The sequence below is a fragment of the Chelonia mydas genome, chromosome 12, assembly GCF_015237465.2.
Source record: "Chelonia mydas isolate rCheMyd1 chromosome 12, rCheMyd1.pri.v2, whole genome shotgun sequence".
Taxonomy (NCBI): domain Eukaryota; kingdom Metazoa; phylum Chordata; order Testudines; family Cheloniidae; genus Chelonia; species Chelonia mydas.
Window position 1 is genome coordinate 40,518,967 of NC_051252.2, and position 19,377 is coordinate 40,538,343.

Genomic DNA, 19,377 nt, shown 5'->3' on the forward strand with positions numbered 1-19,377 from the left:
TTTGTAAGTTTCTTAAACAAGGCAAGCTTCCTAATGCTGCTTTTAATTTTATAGTGAAATATGTTTATTTCTTTAATATAAGTCTAGGTATTCCTTTGGGCTCCAAATGTAGAAGCACTTATGCACTTTACTCTTGAGAAGGCCCACTAGCTTTAGTGGGGGACTGTGCATATAAGTAAAATTATGCATGTACATAAACGTTTGCAGGATTTAAGCCTTGGTTTGGTGGATTTGCGTTTCCTATATTGCATCCCAAGAATAAAAAGATGTGTTTTGTTCATCTTAAGGGGAAATGCCTTTTAATTTCTGAAATTATAAAACATTGTTCTCTCCTGCATCCTTTGTAAATTTATAAAAACTTATTTTAGAGAGTCTGGTTCCAAAATGAACCAATTTAAGAGGTCATGTCATAAGACCTAATAGAATCCAGTGATTCTGAAAAGCTGAACCCCCAAAAGGGATTTAAAAAAAATTGTTTTGGACATTTTAAAATAAAGTGAGGATCTTGACAAATTATCAGTGTTGTATGCATCGGACTTCAATCTCTTTAGGACCTTTTAAGAAAAATGTAAGAAAATTAGCTTTCTTTCACAAGTCACATCTTGCTTATGAATTCTGATTGCCCCAAGGCCCTGATAGGACTACTAGTGTGATTAAAGTTAAGCAAATGCTTTGCAGGTTAGGGTCCTAATTCTGTCTCTCTGATCCTGCTTAGCTATAAGCACATGAGTAGTTTCAGTTATGTTCATGGGACTAAAAGAACAGGAGTACTTGTGGCACCTTAGAGACTAACAAATTTATTTGAGCATAAGCTTTCGTGGGCTTTTCGTGGGCTCATGCTCAAATAAATTTGTTAGTCTCTAAGGCGCCACAAGTACTCCTGTTCTTTTTGCGGATACAGATTAACACAGCTGCTACTCTGAAACCGCTCATGGGACTGTGCACATCAGTAAAGTACATGTATAGTTGTTTGGAGGCTTGGGATTTATCTTTTGATTATTTCTCAAGTTAGTTGACATTCTCCAAATTTTTATTTCTGTGGAGTTGGTGAACAATTGTGTGTGTTTATTGTGTGGAAAGCAGGATACTTTTGGTGAAAATGTTAATTTTTCAAAAATAAAAATTTTTCACCTGGGACAAACTGAGAAAGACTGGGATTGGTTTTGACTTCTGTTGGATTTTTGATATCCTTCACTGAGAAAAATTGTGTTTACAGAAACCGCAAAACTTTGTATAAAATCAGGCCTGCACATTCTCATGAGAACTTATGAAAACGTTTTCCCATGCACATAATTGTGAATCGGCAGTTGATACTTTCACAGCTATAAACACAAATATTATTCCCTCAGTTGTGTAATAAGCAGTGTGTCAATTCCTCTTTGAAGTTGTAACAATAACTTCTTATTAATTTAAAAAAAGATTCTCAGGGTCAGATTCTGATCTCAGTTGCACAGGTGTAAATCTAGAGTGACTCTATTAGTCAATGAATTTACTTTGGATTTACAGTGCTATAAATCAGACTGGGATTAAAGAAATCTGTTCACTGGTAATGAGACTGTCATACTAGGTAAGCCTACAGATGCCCAACATCTGCGGGAGAACAGTGCCTTGTAGAATCTGCCTTTGTCCATGTATGTACAGTACACAAGTCAACACTTTCTGGTGGTATGTACATACATGAAATAAAGAGCAATATGTTCATAGGAGATAAAAAGAGTGTTTTGTAAAAAGAGCAGTTTATGACATAAAGTTTTTGCTAAGATCAATTATGGGAATAAATGTAGGATTGAAAAGAAATGTAGAGTGATTGATATAGATCAGAATATATAATTGATAGGAATACTGGGAAGAATATTTATGAAAAAATACATTGTTTTGCCGTTGCCACTTTCATATTCGCTAACTAAAGGTAAATTTTTTCCAAACTAAATTGTAAACTCTGATACTCAATATATACAGTGGAGAGTTGATCTTGAAATCCTCTGATTACATGTCTGACTTTTCGTATCTGACATCAGTTGTATCTCTGGTAGTTATGGATTTGTGCACTGAACAATGCTGAGGTAAAGCTGTGGTTAAGAGGATAGTTACAGCATGTTGTTTTACCTGAAGTTAACTACATGTCTTGGGGATAACACAGACTAAATAACAGACGTAGGCAACCAAAACAACAACAACAACAAAAAGGAAGGCAGGTCTGCTTGAGCAAGTTCATGAAACTTTTTGAGATTTTAAATTGTAAGGATTTAAAAAAAATATTCTCTAAACACAAAATATATTAAATTAGGCCTTGTTTGTCTTAAAGTTGCAAAGCTTTCTTCCGGTTTGAAGGGAGAATCTAGTACACTTCCTTGGAGTATTCTGTTTCTTCACTCTCCATTGTTTCTCTTGGAAGGTCAAGGCTTTATGCCCAACGTGTGAGATTTAGGGATTTCAGTCAATGCTATGTATTCTGGAGCCTTGGTGACAGGAATGTCCTCAGACAGATAGTACTAGTGGAGCCCAGCAAAAGGAACCCTTCTAAAAACATAACAGGGATGAGGGCTCATTGCTAGAAACCTTTAACCTGAGACAGTCCTAGTCAGTATGGGACAGGATGGAGGTGTGATAAAAATGGTTAACGAAGCTTGACTTAAAAGATTTGTATTTTATTTCTTGTTCATGCCCCAGCTTCAATGGTATTAGCATAGGTCTAGTACTGCAAGTTTGTTAGGTAGCCTGTGTTTCCTCTGCGGCCTGTACAGTAGAACATTTTCCTTTTGTTGTAGTGATTATGAAATCAGATTACCATTCCTCTTGCATACCAAACAAGGACATGCAATGGCTTCACCTCTTTCAGTGAGTTCACTATTTCCCTTAGCTCCCATGGATTACTTTGCATGGCGTGTATTTTACAATCCAGCTCTTCTCTGTGAATGTGGTACTCATTAAACGTTATCCTGTCACCATGGTGGGAGAACATCCAACTTGTAGTCACAAGTGTTTTAATCACATGGCCATGGAGTCTGAACCTGATTGCGGGTTAATTTGGAATAAATAAATTATTATTAGGTTCAAGCCCCAAAGTTGGGAGAATAGTGGGCAGAGCAACTAAATGCTAATGAGAAGCATTTTGTTTGGGGTGGGAAGACGTTATCTATACAAAAATATCCCTTAGAAGTCCTATAGAAAGGTAATGGCCAAATGTCCCAGAAGAAACACAGGTAACTTGTGGAACTGTCTTGTGTGACTGGTTTGTTTTAAAGTGATACTCTTCTTCATTAACCGTACACCATTATCGTGCTTATTCCTGAAGGACTCTATGGGACATTCAGGACAAGAAAGCACAATGTATTTAGAAAGTCATTCAGGGCTTATCTTCACGGTAGTGTTAGCTGGGGGTAGGACTCCAGTGCCTATCTACGCACAGAAATATCTAGCTTTAGTTGAGTGATGCTTTAAATTTGAGCTAACGGGGCTGTCGGTTGCAGTTCTAGTATTGCGGTGGAGACGTAGTTACTCTGTGCTGCTAATCCAATCACTCTGTCTGGCCGCAGTGTGACTGCTCGCGCTCAAGCTAGGCTCGAGAGGAGTTAGCTTGAGTTATCTAGACTCAGGTTAACGCTGCAGTGAAAACAAGCCTTGAGAAATCTAAGAAACTAGTGTAAATGGAAAATATACAAACAAAATTGGGAGATGGCACATATTTATTCTAACTCCAGTCCTTTTTGAAAAAATTCTTTCCACAGTAGCAGACTTGCAGCTGTTAACTAATCCCATAACAAGTGGTATTTAGCCACACATTTTCCAAATTAAATATGCTTGCATGTTGGACTAGCTTCGTACCCTGTAATACAAACACTTTCCCTGCTAGGAAAAGAGAATTAAACCAAAAATTGCCCCAAGCAATGTGAAAAGCGGAGGAAAGGAATGATGTGTGTGCCTGTGCCCGTGACCACAAATATCAGTGCCAGGAGAGTGCACGGGGGTTTTGCACGTAGCACAGTATTTGTTGGAAGATCTGAGGGGTTATCAAGGGCTACTCATGCTTAAATTATTGGTTAAGGCTGTGGCATTAAAGAATTGTTATTCAGTCATGGTCTCATGACTGTTTTGCTCGGAGGTGTTTGAAAATTCTTGTCTGTGCAATCATATAATCTGTACTTGCCCTTTTCTTTAATTTTTTTCTGGTCATTTGAATAATGTTTTCAGATCCTCTGTTTAATCTGGAGTCAGTTCAACAGTGTTTGGAAAACAAGCAATTAATTGAGTCTTGTGTTAGATCCTTTTTAAAGAGGCCTGAGCGCATAACCCCCCTTCTACACATTTTTAAGAATCCCATTAAAAAAAATTCAGGAGCCCCATACAAGTCAAATGTGGTGTTTCCATGGAAACAATTAATGGGGAGAGCAATTTATAACTGATGTAAAAAAATGAGCACTTCCTCAGACCCCTGCTGTTCTGATGTAGAGTCTCAAGGAAAAAATCTGTTGTGAGGTTAGCAGAAGCTCTGTGCTTAGGGAAAACCAATGAGAGGAAAAGGGCTGTCCTTCCCTGGTATAATAGCTGCAGTTACTTTGCTATGCAGACATTATTAGATCTTGGAAAAGGCTAGTATATTCTCATTTCATGACATTTTTCAAATGCTTTTCCTTTAGAGAACCTTCCCCCCACAATCCTCTCCTCCCCCCAGCCTCTTCCTCAGTATACACATGCCTGCACTGGGGGGCTGGAATCATATCTTATGATATACAAGGCAGCTGGACCCAGCACTGAACCAGGGCCTTGACGAAATTAATCTAGGATGTATTCTATAGCACCACCACTTCTGTACTTAAGGTCTGTCAGCCTAGCCGTTAGAAACCTTGCATATAAGTGGTTTTTATCTGCCATTATAGCTCTCTCTTGGCTGATGCTTGACATTGATTTTTATCAAATAGAAAAAATGAATGCTAAATTAGAAGAATTAAAACCAGTCTCCTTATTTTAGCTCTTTAAAATAGAAAATGAACATTAAAAAAGCTGTGCAGTTTAGGAACCACTATGTAAAACTGCCGTTTACATTCAAGTTTCTGGACCAGTGTCTCAGTAGGAACTGGGTATTTTGAGAAGTAGCTCAGATGTGTGAAAGGCTGCTGAATATTAGCAGGGATCTTGACTTCTTGCTGACTAAATGCAAGGCGGAAATTCAGGAGCCTGTGATAAAATGTTTCTGAGATGAAAATAAACTGATCATGTATATTGGACTGCATTTAATTTCACTGTAGGAGTAGTTCCAGAAACCTACCTACAGTACTGTATCTAGTTGACTGATGCAGGTGTAGAAGTTATAGGGAAATTGCAATACAGAACTTTACCAGTCCACTCACTGTGAATTGTATATATTAGTATTGATACATTCTGTGTAATAAGGGCATGAATGAGGGGATATTATGCTTTTATTAAACCACTGAGGGGATATTATGCTTTTATTTTGTTTTAATACTTTGTGGATATTTATCATGCACGAGGGTGAGGCTGGTGAGGAGAGACTCTTAGAAGATATTTTCACCTGCGGAGGGCAGTCTTTATCCACAAAATACTTACAGTAGCATGGCATGAATCCAGAGCAGCATTTGAGCTAACAAAACATGTATATGTGTGTATAAAAATCTTTAAATTATGAAAGCAAATAATTCTCCTGTTGAGTATAAGGCTATCTGAAAGAGCAGCTGATATTAAAAAAAAAAAAAAAAAAAAAAAAAAAAAAGTGGGGTGGTTAGAGGCAGACCTTACCTCTCCTAAACAGGTTCTTGTTTTACTGGGCAGTTTTAGAGACTGAAAGTGTTAGTGAATAAGCACAGAGTCAGAGAGATTAGGAACAAAGTCCCAAATGGTGGGAGCAAATTATAATCCAAAAAACAGGTGAAAGACAAGGCTTAACATTAGGTATAAAATGTAATGTTGAGAATGATAAAGGCAAACACCTTAATTAAACCACTCGACAAAGAGAGTAAAGTTTACAATAGGATGGTTTAAAAATACAGAAATTTAGTGTTGGTGTTTTTTCCTATCTACCTGAAGGTATTACTATTAAAAGTATTAGAAAACAGGTATTTTTTTCAATAATATTTCTTTTACAGTTGATGTATAAAAAAGGAATGGATTAAAAAGATAATCAGTCCAAAGGATACCTCAGGGAGAAGCTCTAAAATACGTGTAACAGATGCAGATAAATACTCTACAATAGTCCAAAACAGTTTAGCTGCTAGTGTTCTGGGTTTTTTGAAAAAGATCCTATTTATTTCTGACAGTGCCCATGGAAAATATCTTGCAGTGATTGTTTGTTTATATAGGGTTAAGAGGTTATGAAAAATGATCAAGTTTATTATCATTTGTATAACTTACCAATAGGGGAACCCCCCCGACATTTCTATTATAGGTTTTTATATGACTGTCACTTAAACAAAGAAAAACTGCAAAGAGCATTTTTACAAAACGCACACACAAAAAGAACCCCCCAAAATGTATGTGTGATAAAGAGATCTGCCGTCAGAACTCATTTACACATTGCTAATGAGTTGTAAAATACCTTTGAGGATTTATTTTGCTACCTGTTGTGGTTTTTTTACTTGGCAACATTTTCTAGCTCTTTTTCTAGATCTGTATATTTGAAAATGTGAATTGGAGACTCGTTGATTTTACAAAATATAGTTTATATTTATTCTTTGTATCTTCATGTAAAATATTATTGATTTGAAACAAAAACCACAGCATCAATATAAAAGTGCATTCTCTTTGTTATGGGGGGACCTGATGTGAATTTTGTTTTTCGTAAATTTTGATTTGGAGGCATCATTAAAATCTGTTTTTTGTAGTGCAATTTATGTTCACTCTGCAATGGAGTCAGGTGGAATAGGAGCAACAAAATGGCAGAACAATTACTTGAAGAGAAGATCATGGAGGAATGTTGTCAGTTTTCAGTATGAAGTTTAGTGAGATTGTAGAGGGCTATGATTTTTCTTATTACAGTAATCCAATTTATTTTGCAAATATAAATGATGAACACTTCAAAATCTATACCACTCATAAGGTTTCAAAATTGTACCAATTATATTCCAGGAGCTGGTGTGTTATGATTTTACTTTAGCAGGTTTTGAGCTCTGGATTTTAGAAGATAAGTGTGTTTTGAATTAAAGTGGCATTTTTTAGACTATTGTATTGAAATTAACCTAACTATTTTGTTATTAACCCCCTACTTTTAGCTTTATAGCTCAACCTTAAAAATTTGATACAAGTTAAAACTATATTCGTAAGACTTCAACCTGGTTGTGAATAATTTTGGTAATGATTGTGAATGGTTTTAATCAATTTGTAGTAATCAATGTTTTAAATAAAGTCAAAGTTCAATGATTTAGATTTTTTTGTACTTGCATAATTTAAAATGGACTTTGAATTAAAAATGAAAATTGACAAGGTGTTGGAATTTCATGTAATTTCATCGCTCAGTAATTGGGGAAAAAACATGGTGAGCTTGGCTTTAAAATGGGCTTCTCCTTGGTGTATCAGTGTTTATAAAACAATCTTCTGATGGAAAAAATATAATGTGGACTTTTATCATGTTTGTGCAGGTGTGAGGCAAGCAGGGTGACATGACCAGCAATAATACGTCCCTTTTGATCTATGTGATTAAAAAAACCCTATCCTTTAAAGAAGTGCTTCTGCTGAATCTCCGGTGTACTCTGTAGCTTGTAACATTTTAAAAAAACTATTATTTTTATCCAAAATTCATCTTTACCTTGATGGTCTGCCAGGTGAATAAGTACATCATAAGGCTTATCTAACTATGACAGTAATATTGATTTTTCATTATGGATTTTTTTTTAAAATGATTGACTCAGAAAATTAACTTTAAAAACAAAGCATTAACATTTTTAAATAAAAACAAAACAAGTGCCCTCCCCTCCCCTGCCTACCCCATGCCCAGTCCCCCCAAACAAACCACAAAACACACCCAGAACTTCAAAGCTCTGCTTCAAACTGATGAAAGAAGGAAATTCAAAGTTCAGGTTGACAGTATGTCTTTAACTTTCATCCTTTTTCCTCCCTTCCTCCAACAATGAGAGTGAAGGATAGTGTCAGCCGTCTGAATTTCCTGGCATACTGCATCTTGGCTTTTGCTAGATCCTGAATACTATTTCACTTCCATTTTGCATTCGCTCTTATTATACAGAGAGATTTCCAATTTTTAGCCTCCCCTCCTTCTTTCTTTCACAGATTTAAAGGCAAACGCCAAAATGTATATAAAAAAATTCAGTAAAGCCCATTCATCACACACCCTTGTTTGCTGGTGCTTTGTTTCTATTCCATGCTGCGTGCATTGCATTACATTTCAGAACCTCTATTTATATTTTTCTTTTGTAGTTTATTAAAATCAGAATATTTTCATTGTGCTGAATTCCCCTTTGTTCAGGAAATCTTGCCCTGCAGGGCTTCAAAGGACACAAACAGATTGTTCTGGGCCTAATCCTTAGTATTGTTTTTATGATGAAATAAAAAATATAATTGTTAAAACCCGATGTGTCTCTTTACATCTGAGACCAAGAATTAGACTAGTTTGTGACAAAGCAGAGGATATGAAGAGCCAATGCTGTACGTGCCAACTCCGGTCGGACTTCTGAGAAGTAAAAGGTACAGCACCCTCAGTGCTCTACATTATCTGTTTACACTTGGCAGGTAGATGGGGATACCAGCAGAGCATGATATAATGGTAATTGTAAAATGGCTTCTTTGGTGATTTGGTTTGCAAGTATATAATACACGTTGGTTTTTTTCTCTGCATTGTGTCTGATTTGCAAGTGGTGAAGAAAAATACTTTGACTAAATTAAAGTCATGGAACACAATAATTTCTCCCACTTCAGCAGGCCTGGAATAATTTTTCTTAAAAAAAAGCCTTTCTGCAATTAATTTTTATTTTTACTATTTTTTATTCTAAGTATTTTTCCCCGACTTTCTCTCCCACTTCTTGTTTTTTTAATCTCCCTATTTTATTCTTTCAGTTTTACCCCATTCATTTCATAGGTTGCAGTTTTCCTAGAACTAAAGCCATTCCCTTTGTATGCTCTGGGGACAATAGGATTATATGTTCTTCCTTGGGACCTGAGGCATTACTGTTTCCTTACCTTAATAGCATCCAGTTGTCTGGATCTGTCTGGGTCCTAAATCCATCCTGAACTGGTTTCCTAACTGGCAGATTTGTGTGCTCCATGTTGTTTTTGGTCTGGACTTTTCATATGAATATTGCAAATAATTTTATATTTTGCCAAATGGAATTTTTATCACATGCAGCCGATGTGTATTACAGACTGAAATGAGAAGATAAAAGATTGATTGAAAACATGTCAAATTCCAGTTTGCTCACGGATGTAACAAAAAAGATTTTTGCTGTGAAAAGAACACTGACAAAACCCTCCGTTTAAATGAATGGTTTTATGTTGCCCTGTGGTAGAGAAATGGTTAAATTATGCACTCGTTGGAGTATGAAGGCAGTTCTTCTTTGCTGACAGATAGTTTGACCAGTGTCAGGTTATCCTGATGTGTTCAGCATACCTTCATTGCATCATAAATAAAATAGACAAATTACTTTTTTTCTTAGGGTGGAATAAGCACCAGGAGGGGGAGAGATGGGGTTAGGGGGTGTGTGATGATTGGAGGGGGGAGTGAAGAATTAGAGGAAAAGAAAAGAGAGATCTTTGCAGCCGCTCTATGAATCTCTGCATGGCAGCTGAGAACAATGTGAAAAGCAAGCAATTACCTTGAATACCTCTCCCTTATCCAGACATTGGAAATGTATTCCTGCCTGAGCTTGCTTGCTTTTTGTTTGTATCCAATGGCCATTTACTAATGGCTTGTGTATCCTTCTGGAATTTTTGTTAGGAATTAGATTGTTCGTTTCTTTCATCTTTTCTTGACCCAGTCTTTCTCTTATGGTCACAAAAGTCAACGAAAAAGGACAAATCTATCATGTTCCCAACTGATTCTTGATCATCTTTGGTTCACTGACTAGAGAACTTAACCCACAAGCTAGAATAGGGTATCAAACTCATTTTGCTGCACTGGTTGAATTGCATTTTGAATGAAGGCCCATGGACTGGAGATACAAAGTTTGGGCCTTGAGTTTTCTTCAATCCTCTATGGGTGTCCCACAAATGAGAATGAAAAGTTTGCACAATGACAGTGGGTAGATGATGAACCCTCATGTGGGGCTAAGCGTTCAGCTCGTAAATTTGCTTTTCTTTCAGTGGAAAAAAATATATGCAGGCACATTTAGCACCATTGCTGTTAATGCCCTATTTGTTTGATCATTTGCACATGGAGCTCCCTGATTTTGTGCCTGAAATATGTATAAATTATATGAAAATAAACCCTTAAGCATCATTACTAGCCTCCATGTTTAATACCTGATTGAAATCTATGGGCAAAGTTCATGTCCAAGATTTTAAAAAGTGACTAGTGATTTTTGGGTGCCCTCCCCGAGACATCTTACAGGGCCTGGTTTTCAGAAAGTGAAGAGCACCTACCCTTTGAAAAGCAAGACTTTTTCAGGTGTCTCACGTTGAGGATTCAAAAATGGAGTCATCCAAAAGCACTAGTCATGTCTAAAAATGTAAGCCAGTGATCCTGCATTTGGAGGTAGTGATTACTGAATAAGTGAGACTTTGCAGGACTATGTCTGACTTGTTGAAGCAGGTTATGTCCTCCAAACCAGTATGGTCCAAGTGATCATCCCTCTTCCAAAGTAGTTCTTTCAATCCTGCTGCCTAGTTGCACCAGGTGATTACAGTTAGATCTATGCTAGGATTCCATTTCACAAACTGGGTATGCCTCAGTGGTAGCTGAAGTATAAGAATCTAAACCGAATAGAATGTACTATCCTGATAGCCATTCTGATGTTACCATAGTGTGTTGGACCAGCCATCTAACTGGAACTCTATCTTTAAATAGCTTTTAGCTATTAATGCTCTGAGACCATCAATAACTCTATCACTCACTCACCCTGTTGCAGACTCCCTGTTTTCACAAGGCTTGTGTTTGTAATGAACTAAGATGCTTAAAATGTGATTAAAAAATTGACATTGCCTCGCCACTGAAGGGTTTTATTTGTTTTTAGATGAAAACTGCAAACAAACGTACGCTTTAAATAGGATGAAATATTGTTTGTCGCCTTTGACTATTTTTGAAGTAGGAGCATGGAGAACAGTCTCATAGGAATTTAAAGGAGGCATTTAGCATTAAATCTTCACCTCTTCCACAAGATAACACCATTCTGTAAATCTGTGCAAGGCCTTTCACCCCACCAATCCCCCCCCAAAAGCATGTGCACACACGATTTTATAGGAGCCTGTCGCCTTGATACTGATTGGCTGTGTTTTACATAATACCCTCCAGCATCATTGATAGTAACCTTGATGACATTATTATTGCTATTTACAGCCATGTGTTGGTAAGGGTGAGCCTGAATGGGATTAATAAAATAAATTGAGAGAGGTATTAGTGCCATTAACAATACTTGACAACGTGAGAGAAAAATAGCCCACCTTTAACCAAGCTGGCAAGAGTCCGTCTGCCTTATGCAGAGATTTCTGACACTTCATTTTGATACCTCTGAAATTACTTTTCTTTCCAGCCATGATTTTTCTCTCCACCCCCAGTATCTGCATCTATTCCTTTTTAAAAAGACTTACTCTGCCTTTCATCCACCATCCCCTCCTAGTATCTGTGACCACTATTTGCCGCTGAAGCAGCTCCATAGGGTGGTTGTACTGTAGCAAGGCTTGTACTTGATGTGCTTGAGTGCACACCAGGAGCTTTCCCATTGACGTCAATAGGAGCAGGATCAGCCCCGATGTGACTCAGCAGCACAGTCTTCCGATGCACCCTTTTATTCTTCAGGCCATTTATGGTAGCTCTCTCCTCCCTATAGTCAATTCCAAGCTCAGTGATCTTCCCCTGATTCTCACAGTCCCTGTGGTCTTCCTGACCTTCGGCTCGCCTTTGCTCTATTCCCACTGCAATCCTTCTGACGAGGCCTTCCTCCATAGTGCAGTCTGACTGTATGATGGATGTTGGCATGACTCTCTTTCATGATGAGCCTCTATCTTGGGATCGTGGTATAATAAAAATGGACATAGACTTTTGAAAGGATTGATCCCATGAGAACATTTTGAAAATATGATGTTCTTGTGGATTATAAAGTTATTTGAACACATTCATGCTTCTCTGGTTGTAGTCTTCATTTCAGATTAAAATTTACCTCTGTAGTACAGACTGTCATGCAATTATTTCTTCTTGTAAAACTCTGCATTTAATCAGAACTTCTGATGCAGCAAAGTAAGGTTTGATAAACTCAATTTCTGTGTATAAACAATTATCCAATGTCATTTCAAGCTTCATGTGACACTCACTTTGGACTTTTGTCCTCTTACAGCATGGCTCGTATTTGGACATTGTTGGGTTGAGGACTTTGCCACAGAGGACTGTGATTGATCCCCCTTCTGCCTCAGTGCTAGAGTATGCTGCTTTAATTTGCAGAGGAATACTGATGAGCAGCTGTACAAGCTGAGATGACACTTGATCTTGAGTGAAAGTGTATTATAGTGCTGTGGCAGCATCCCTACAGGTAAAGTTGTGTCATGACATTTGTTTAAAGGCGGACCCAAGTCCTTTAAAATTGCCATGCTTAGTTGGAATTGGTACCTCAGGAGGATGTAGGGTATAGATAGTGATCCCAATCTGGAGTCTTTCGAGTCAGGGATTCCAGAGATATGAGCACTGAAAAAATAACCCATTTTTAAAAGTATCTAGGGGGGCTGTTTTGGGTGTGTTTATTTGCACAGTGCTAGAGATCAACCTATGAATGTGTGATGTAGGTCAAAATGGTCTGCTGAGTTTTAGCCATGGCATTCACCAAATCTTTGGGATACCAAAATTCAGAATAGTATTTAAGGAAATGGAAATTTTTTACATTGTGCACTCAGCAATACAGAAAACCTGCTAGTTGGGTTTCCATTCCCGCCATTTGATAGGCTTTAAATGCGGCTCCTGTAAGTGCTCTAAACTCCAAACAATTACTCGGATTGCTTTGAAATTTGATGTGCCTCATGAGGGTGCAGAGAAGCATTAGTGATCCAAATTTGGGGTCATTTCACTGAGGGGTTCCCAAATTACAGGCCCTTCCCCAAAACAGTTGCCTTTTGCTGTCTTGCCCAGTTAAAGGGAGAGGTACTAATGACTGGATGAATCGCAGACCTTTTGATGGGCATGAACTCCCCCTTAGTAGCTAAGGATAAGCTAATTATGAGCCCCCACCTCTGACAACAGATGTTTTGGACTTAGTGTCTGGAATCTGGTTTGTGAATCTTGGATGGTAATTTCATTTTGGGTGGAAGATAATCAAAGTCTTGTTGGGAAAATAATTAAACGTGTGAATGCTCCCAATATCACTCCCCTCCCAGGAAGCAAATGGAGGAGGGAGGGGTTTGGGGCTGCCGTGAAGGAAGGGGATGATAGGGAGGGGGATAAATGTGGATGCATGGTGGGGGTGGTGAGAGAGGCTTGGGGCTCAGGTGATGGAGGCATAGCACCCCCAGTTCTGCTAGAGCACCCCAACCATCCTGCACCCCACATCTCTGCCAGTGCACCCAAACACTAAATGAAAGCTATTAAGTGTTGGAAGCACATTAATCAGGAAACTGGAGGATTCATGGCTGACCAGAAAATGTGAACTGAAGGGCATAGAAACATTGCAAGCTCTGATACATCAGTGTTTCTTGGAGATGAGGTACATCTATTGGACAGGGCTCAGCGGATCTTTCTCTCAGACATAAGATTGTCTGTGTTTTGGAACAGAGACACTGTCAGTAATTTCTCTCACTGGCTCTGCTGCAAAACCATCATGAAACATGACCAGGAACACACTTCCACTGTACTCTACTTGACCTTCACGCCAGGCACTGTACAAGGGTCAAGTTATAGGAGAGGCAAAGCAAGGGCACTAGAAATGTCTGTACACCATGGAGGGAAGACTTCAGGCAGATGTGTTCCCTGCTTGTGAGGGGAGACCTCGGTACAACAGTGGAGAGGGACCAGATTGGACGGGGGAGTGCATGGAATGGGGATGAGGGGCAGGCTGGGGAGGTGTGCCGAAGCAGCGATGGTGGGGCATTGCTGGTGTGTGTGGGGAGGGGCGGGGGGCTCCTGACTCAGTATGCTAATTGGAAGACATTGTATGTATAACTGCCTAACAGACGACTCACTCTTACCAATGACATACCTCTTCCTGTTCAAAAAGCCAGGAAATTCAGTGGCAAAAAATGATATTAATATAGAGGTAAGGTTGCTTGATATATCCTTTCCTTGCAAAACTGAGACTTCTGAAAACCAGGAAATGCAGAGTTAAGGAGGCCTATGAAAGCTTGACTCTTCCCTTTTTCAGCAATCCCCCAGTATGCTCTGGTAACACATACCTTTTACTCTGCCAACCCAAACTTACTGACATTTACAAACTCCTCACCTCCTTTTGTAACCCATTCACTCTCAGTCATATGATTCCATCTAACACTATTAGAGGTCAAAAAGGGGGAAAAATAGGTTGCCCACTTCATCCTGTCTCTCCTCTCTGAACAATGTGTCTGTGTGCACGTAGCGTATATTCACACAGACCCTTGGCATGATATGATTCAGGAGGTTCCAGATCCTGGTGTATACTCTCACATTTAGCCAGCTCCCCAGAAAGACTGCCACCCATGTACAATCTAAGAACCACTTTACAGCCTTTTACAACCCCGTCCTTGGAGGGTACGTCTGCATTTAGCTGGGAGGTCTGATTCCAAGCTCGTGAAGACATACCCATGCTAGCTCTGCTTGAAGTAGTGCATTAAAAATATCAGTTTATCCAGAATGGTTAGTGGCTTGAGCTAGCGCCCTGGCTATGTACCCAGGCGATCCAGATGAGTTTGTACTCAGGTAGCTAGCCTGAGCTACCACCTGCGCTACCCCAGCTACGCCACTATTTTAGCATGCTAGCTCGACCAGAGCTAGTGAGGGTATGTCTGCGTACACTGGGAATCGCACCTCCCTGCTCAGATGAATTCATACCATTACTCACAGGATATTATCTCAACCTACACCTTCGCTTCACCATTATTAAACATTAGAATCCTCTGAGATTCCACCTTGCTGCTGACGTTATCCTTTGTAATAAAAGCCCTGTGCTCTGCTATGGACAACCTACTCAGTTATGCATAAAAATGATGCATACCGCAGCCTGAAGGTACACATGCACCTCTTCCTTACTGTCAGACGTGCAAAATCTAGATGTCCTCATATTATGATCACAGCTCTGTCACCCTCCTCAAAGTGATCCACACGTGGCTTAATACTGCCAACACAGCTTTCCCCAACAGGTCCAATGGCTGCTGCCACCATTTAATGTGAATGCCTCTGGAAAGTATGCAAATCATTCCCATTGGCTATTGCCAGCTCCAGGAGAACGTAGGGAAGGTGGTGTGGGCAACCTTTTTGAAAATCCTTTTAGAACTGTAATAGTGTTAGATGGAATCCTGTGGGTGAGAGTGAATGGAGTGTAAAAGGAGATGAAGTGTTAGGCACTGTCTCCAATAATCATGCCTAGTGGTTGGAGCATAGGTCACAGTTAGGCATAGGTTGGGCCCGGGCCAAGGATGATCCGGGCATCAAGATCTGGGGGCAGGCTGGGGTCAAAACCGAGATCAGAGTCTGTAGACAAGCTAGGATCAGAACCATAGCCAGAGTCTAGGGTGCAGGACAGAGGTGGAAGCCAAGTGGTCAGAGTCCAAAGACAGCCAAGTTGATACCAGAGCCAGAGTCCAGATATGTGCATGGGCAACCTTAATTCTGCATTTCCTGATTTTCAGAAGTTTTGAGTTTCGCTCAATTCAATGTTCTGTAAGGAGGGGACATACAACCAAGCAGCCTCAACTCTGTGTTAATATAGTTTTTTGCCCTTGAATTTTCATAGGGATTCTCATATAGTGGTCATGTGTTTCTGGTTGTGATGGGGGTTGCTGGGATTTTGTCAAACCCCTTGATACAGAAATAGAAAGCTTTTTCTTTTCTTTTGCTTCATTTCTCCTCAGAAAGGCTAAAACAAGACCCCTAGTTTCCCATTTGTGACCGTTTCAGATATTCTTTCTAATAATTTAATGAAGGCTGTAGTGTTTCTCTGGGGTCTGTGAATGCTCTAAAAGACTTGTTTAGATACATTGAAAAATTCTCAGAATAATAAGGTGGGCAAAGTGTGGCAGGAAAAAAGTGTTTCTACCCCCCCCACCCCCCACAAATGCTTCATAGCAATCCTTTACAGCTGGCTAAGAGCTAGGGTTTCTCGCATTTTGAAAGTTAGACTGTAAATAAACCAATACAGCACACCTGGACACCTGGAAAGAATAAAGTGCCTTGCTAGACTTTGCAGTGGACTTAGAATCAATGCATATCTGGTTGATGTGGGACAATGAACCAATGCTGCATGAGAAGAATGGCAAAGGGATGCTCTTTTAATTCTTAATCTTCTGTAACAATTTATTTCAAAAATATTTTTAAAGTATTTGTTAGTATCTCTCACTGCCATGGTGGAGTAGAAAGGTTCCCCTTTTTTATTATTATGGTGCAGCAATCGTCAAAGTCAGTTAAAGGTGTAAATATCTCATTATAAGCCCAAATTTCAACCCCTCAACTATTTCCGCCAAAAGAAACTGATCTTCCTGAGATGCTGCATCTCATCCCAGGGCAGAGGTTTTCTGGGCAGTTCGAAAAAAAATTAAACAGCTTTTAAATTATTGTATTTTGACAATCAAGCTACAGTTTGCTTTTTGAAAGCTATTTTCCTGCCTTTTTTTTTGGGCTGCTCATTAATTGCTTAGCTACAAATTCCAAATATAGTTTGTATTGCTGATGCAAAGAAGGACCTTTTAACATTTTGTTTGTTTGTTTCTGGGGTGGGGAATGAAGGGTTGCGAAAAAAAAATTTGTTGAAATGTCTAAAGAGCAACTTACAAAACATATGTAAATATAAACTGGCCTCCTTCTGACTCCTGATACCAGGTTGAGGCTGAGCCAGAGCTGGAAGGAGTAGCAGACTGTGAGAAGTGGTTTGCTATTGCATAGAGTGGGACAACAGGGGACCAAGAGGGCCATAGACTGGGAAACACATTGATAAGATGCAGGGACCATGTTTCTCCTTCTCAGTTTATTGCACCAGAGACGGTGTGGCATTAGGTTTTTCATGTGTGTGCTGTCTGTGCCTTTCATCAGGGCCTCATTTTGAAAAGGATTGAGAGGAACAGTGGAGTCTGGGTCGTGAATGCAAAATATCAGCAGCCCAGAACTTCATTCATTTTCATACATCTCTCTTCCCCCCCAACCCTCTCAAGGAGTGTGTTACTCCATTCGGAATTGGTCAGTGTAGTTCATTAATTATCTGGAGGTTGAGACAAGTACTTCCTTCCAAAGTCTGAGTGTATATCTGTAAAATTTTACAGGGAAAACATATACATGAGTATACACACATACTCTCTTCCTTAAGTGCTAAAAAACTCAAGTGCAAACACTGAGAGGAAGGGTTTTTCAGAGCCCATGTACACCAGAATCAGCAAAGTATTTAAGCACATAGAATAACAGAAATGTAGGGCTGGAAGGGGTCTCAAGAGGTCATCTAGTCCACCCCCCTGTGCTGAGGCAGGACCAAGTAAACCTATACCATACCTGACAGATGTCTGTCCAACCTGCTCTTAAAAACATTACATGACGGGGATTCCACTACCTCCCGTGGAAGTCTGTTCCAGAGCTTAACTACCTTTATAGTTAGAAAGCTTTTTCTAATATCTAACCTCAATCTCCCTTGCTGCATATTAGGCCCCTTACTTCTTGTCCTACCTTCTGTGGACATGGAGAACAATTGAGCACAGTCCTCTTTGTGACAGCCCTTAATTTATCTGAATACTGATATCAGGTCCCCCCTCCTCCCCACTCTTCTTTTCTCGAGATTAACATGCCCAGGTTTTTTTTTTTTAACCTTTCCTCATAGGTCAGGTTTTCTGAACCTTTTATCATTTTTGTTGCTCTCCCCTGGACTCTCTCCAGTTTGTCCCCATCTTTTCCAAAGTGTAGCACCCAGAATGGACACAGTGCTCCAGCTGAGGCCTCACCCAGTGTCGAGGAGAGTAGGACAATTAAACACTCCTTTTAATACATCCCAGAATGACATTAGCCTTGTTAGCAAATGTATGACATCATTGACTCATATTCAGTTTGTGATCCACTATACCCTCCAAATCCTTTTCAGCTCTCTGACCACCGAGCCATTATTCCCCATTTTATAGTTTCACATTTGTATTTTCCTTCCTAAGAGAAGTACAGTTGTCTTTTTATTGAATTTCCTTTTCTTGATTTCAGATCAATTCTCCAATTTGTCAAGGTCATTTTGAATTCTAATCCTGTCCTCCCAAGTACTTGCAACCCCTCCCATCTTGGTGTCATTCCCAAATTTAATTAGCTTACTCTACACTCCATTGTCATTAGTTAAAATACTGAATAGTACTGGATCCAAGACTGACCCCAGAGGGATTCCTCTAAATACTCGTCCAGTTCTTACACTGATAACTTCTCTCTCAGTACAGTCTTGCAAAGAGTTTTGCTCCCATCTTATAGTAATTTTGTCTAGACCACATTTCCCTAGTTTGCTTATGAGAATGTCACATGGAACTGTGTCAAAAACCGCACTGAAATCAAGATATATCATGGCTACTGCTTCCCCCCCATCCATTAGGCTAGTAACCCTGACAAAGAAGGAAATGAGGTTGGTTTGGCATGATTTGTTCTTGACAAATCCATGCTGGCTATTTCTTATAACCCTATTATAACCTTTAGGTGCTTACATATTGATTGCCTAATAATTTGTTCCAGTATCTTTCCAAGTATCAAAGTTACATGCTTAAGTGCTTTGCTGAGTTGGGGCTTTACAGCATAGTATTTCTGTACATTTTTCCTCCATGTAAAATTAGTTCTGATCTGGTATAGTCAGTGTTAAAGAGGGACACCTTGGTACATACTTTATGAAATATATATTTACCAAAATGTCTTCCCCACTACTGATTATCAAGATAGTTTGGAATGTAAATGTGTTTCCTTCTCTTTAATGAGCCCTTTCTCACTGTCCAGTGTTTGACATTGTTATTTGCTTTCCTGATGTGATTGCAGTGTCACAAGACACTGGATTGTGGCATTCCTCGAAGAATTTGGCTGTAACTTGCTGATGAAAATAGGAGCTTTCATTTGTTCATGCACGTCTCTGAAGCTGTTAGACAGGAAAGGAAAAATGGCAG

The 19,377-nt window shown here is 39.3% G+C and overlaps 1 long non-coding RNA gene across 6 annotated transcripts in view; it reads left to right on the forward strand.

Annotated features, from left to right (window-relative positions):
* The window catches only part of LOC119563705, a 588,454-nt gene that overhangs the window by 199,623 nt on the left and 369,454 nt on the right, over positions 1 to 19,377 (forward strand). For all 6 annotated transcript variants that reach the window (XR_005222260.2, XR_005222258.2, XR_005222257.2 and 3 more), the window contains exon 4: positions 12,447 to 12,638. This is a non-coding gene — a long non-coding RNA (uncharacterized LOC119563705). The remainder of the gene's footprint in view (positions 1 to 12,446; positions 12,639 to 19,377) is intronic.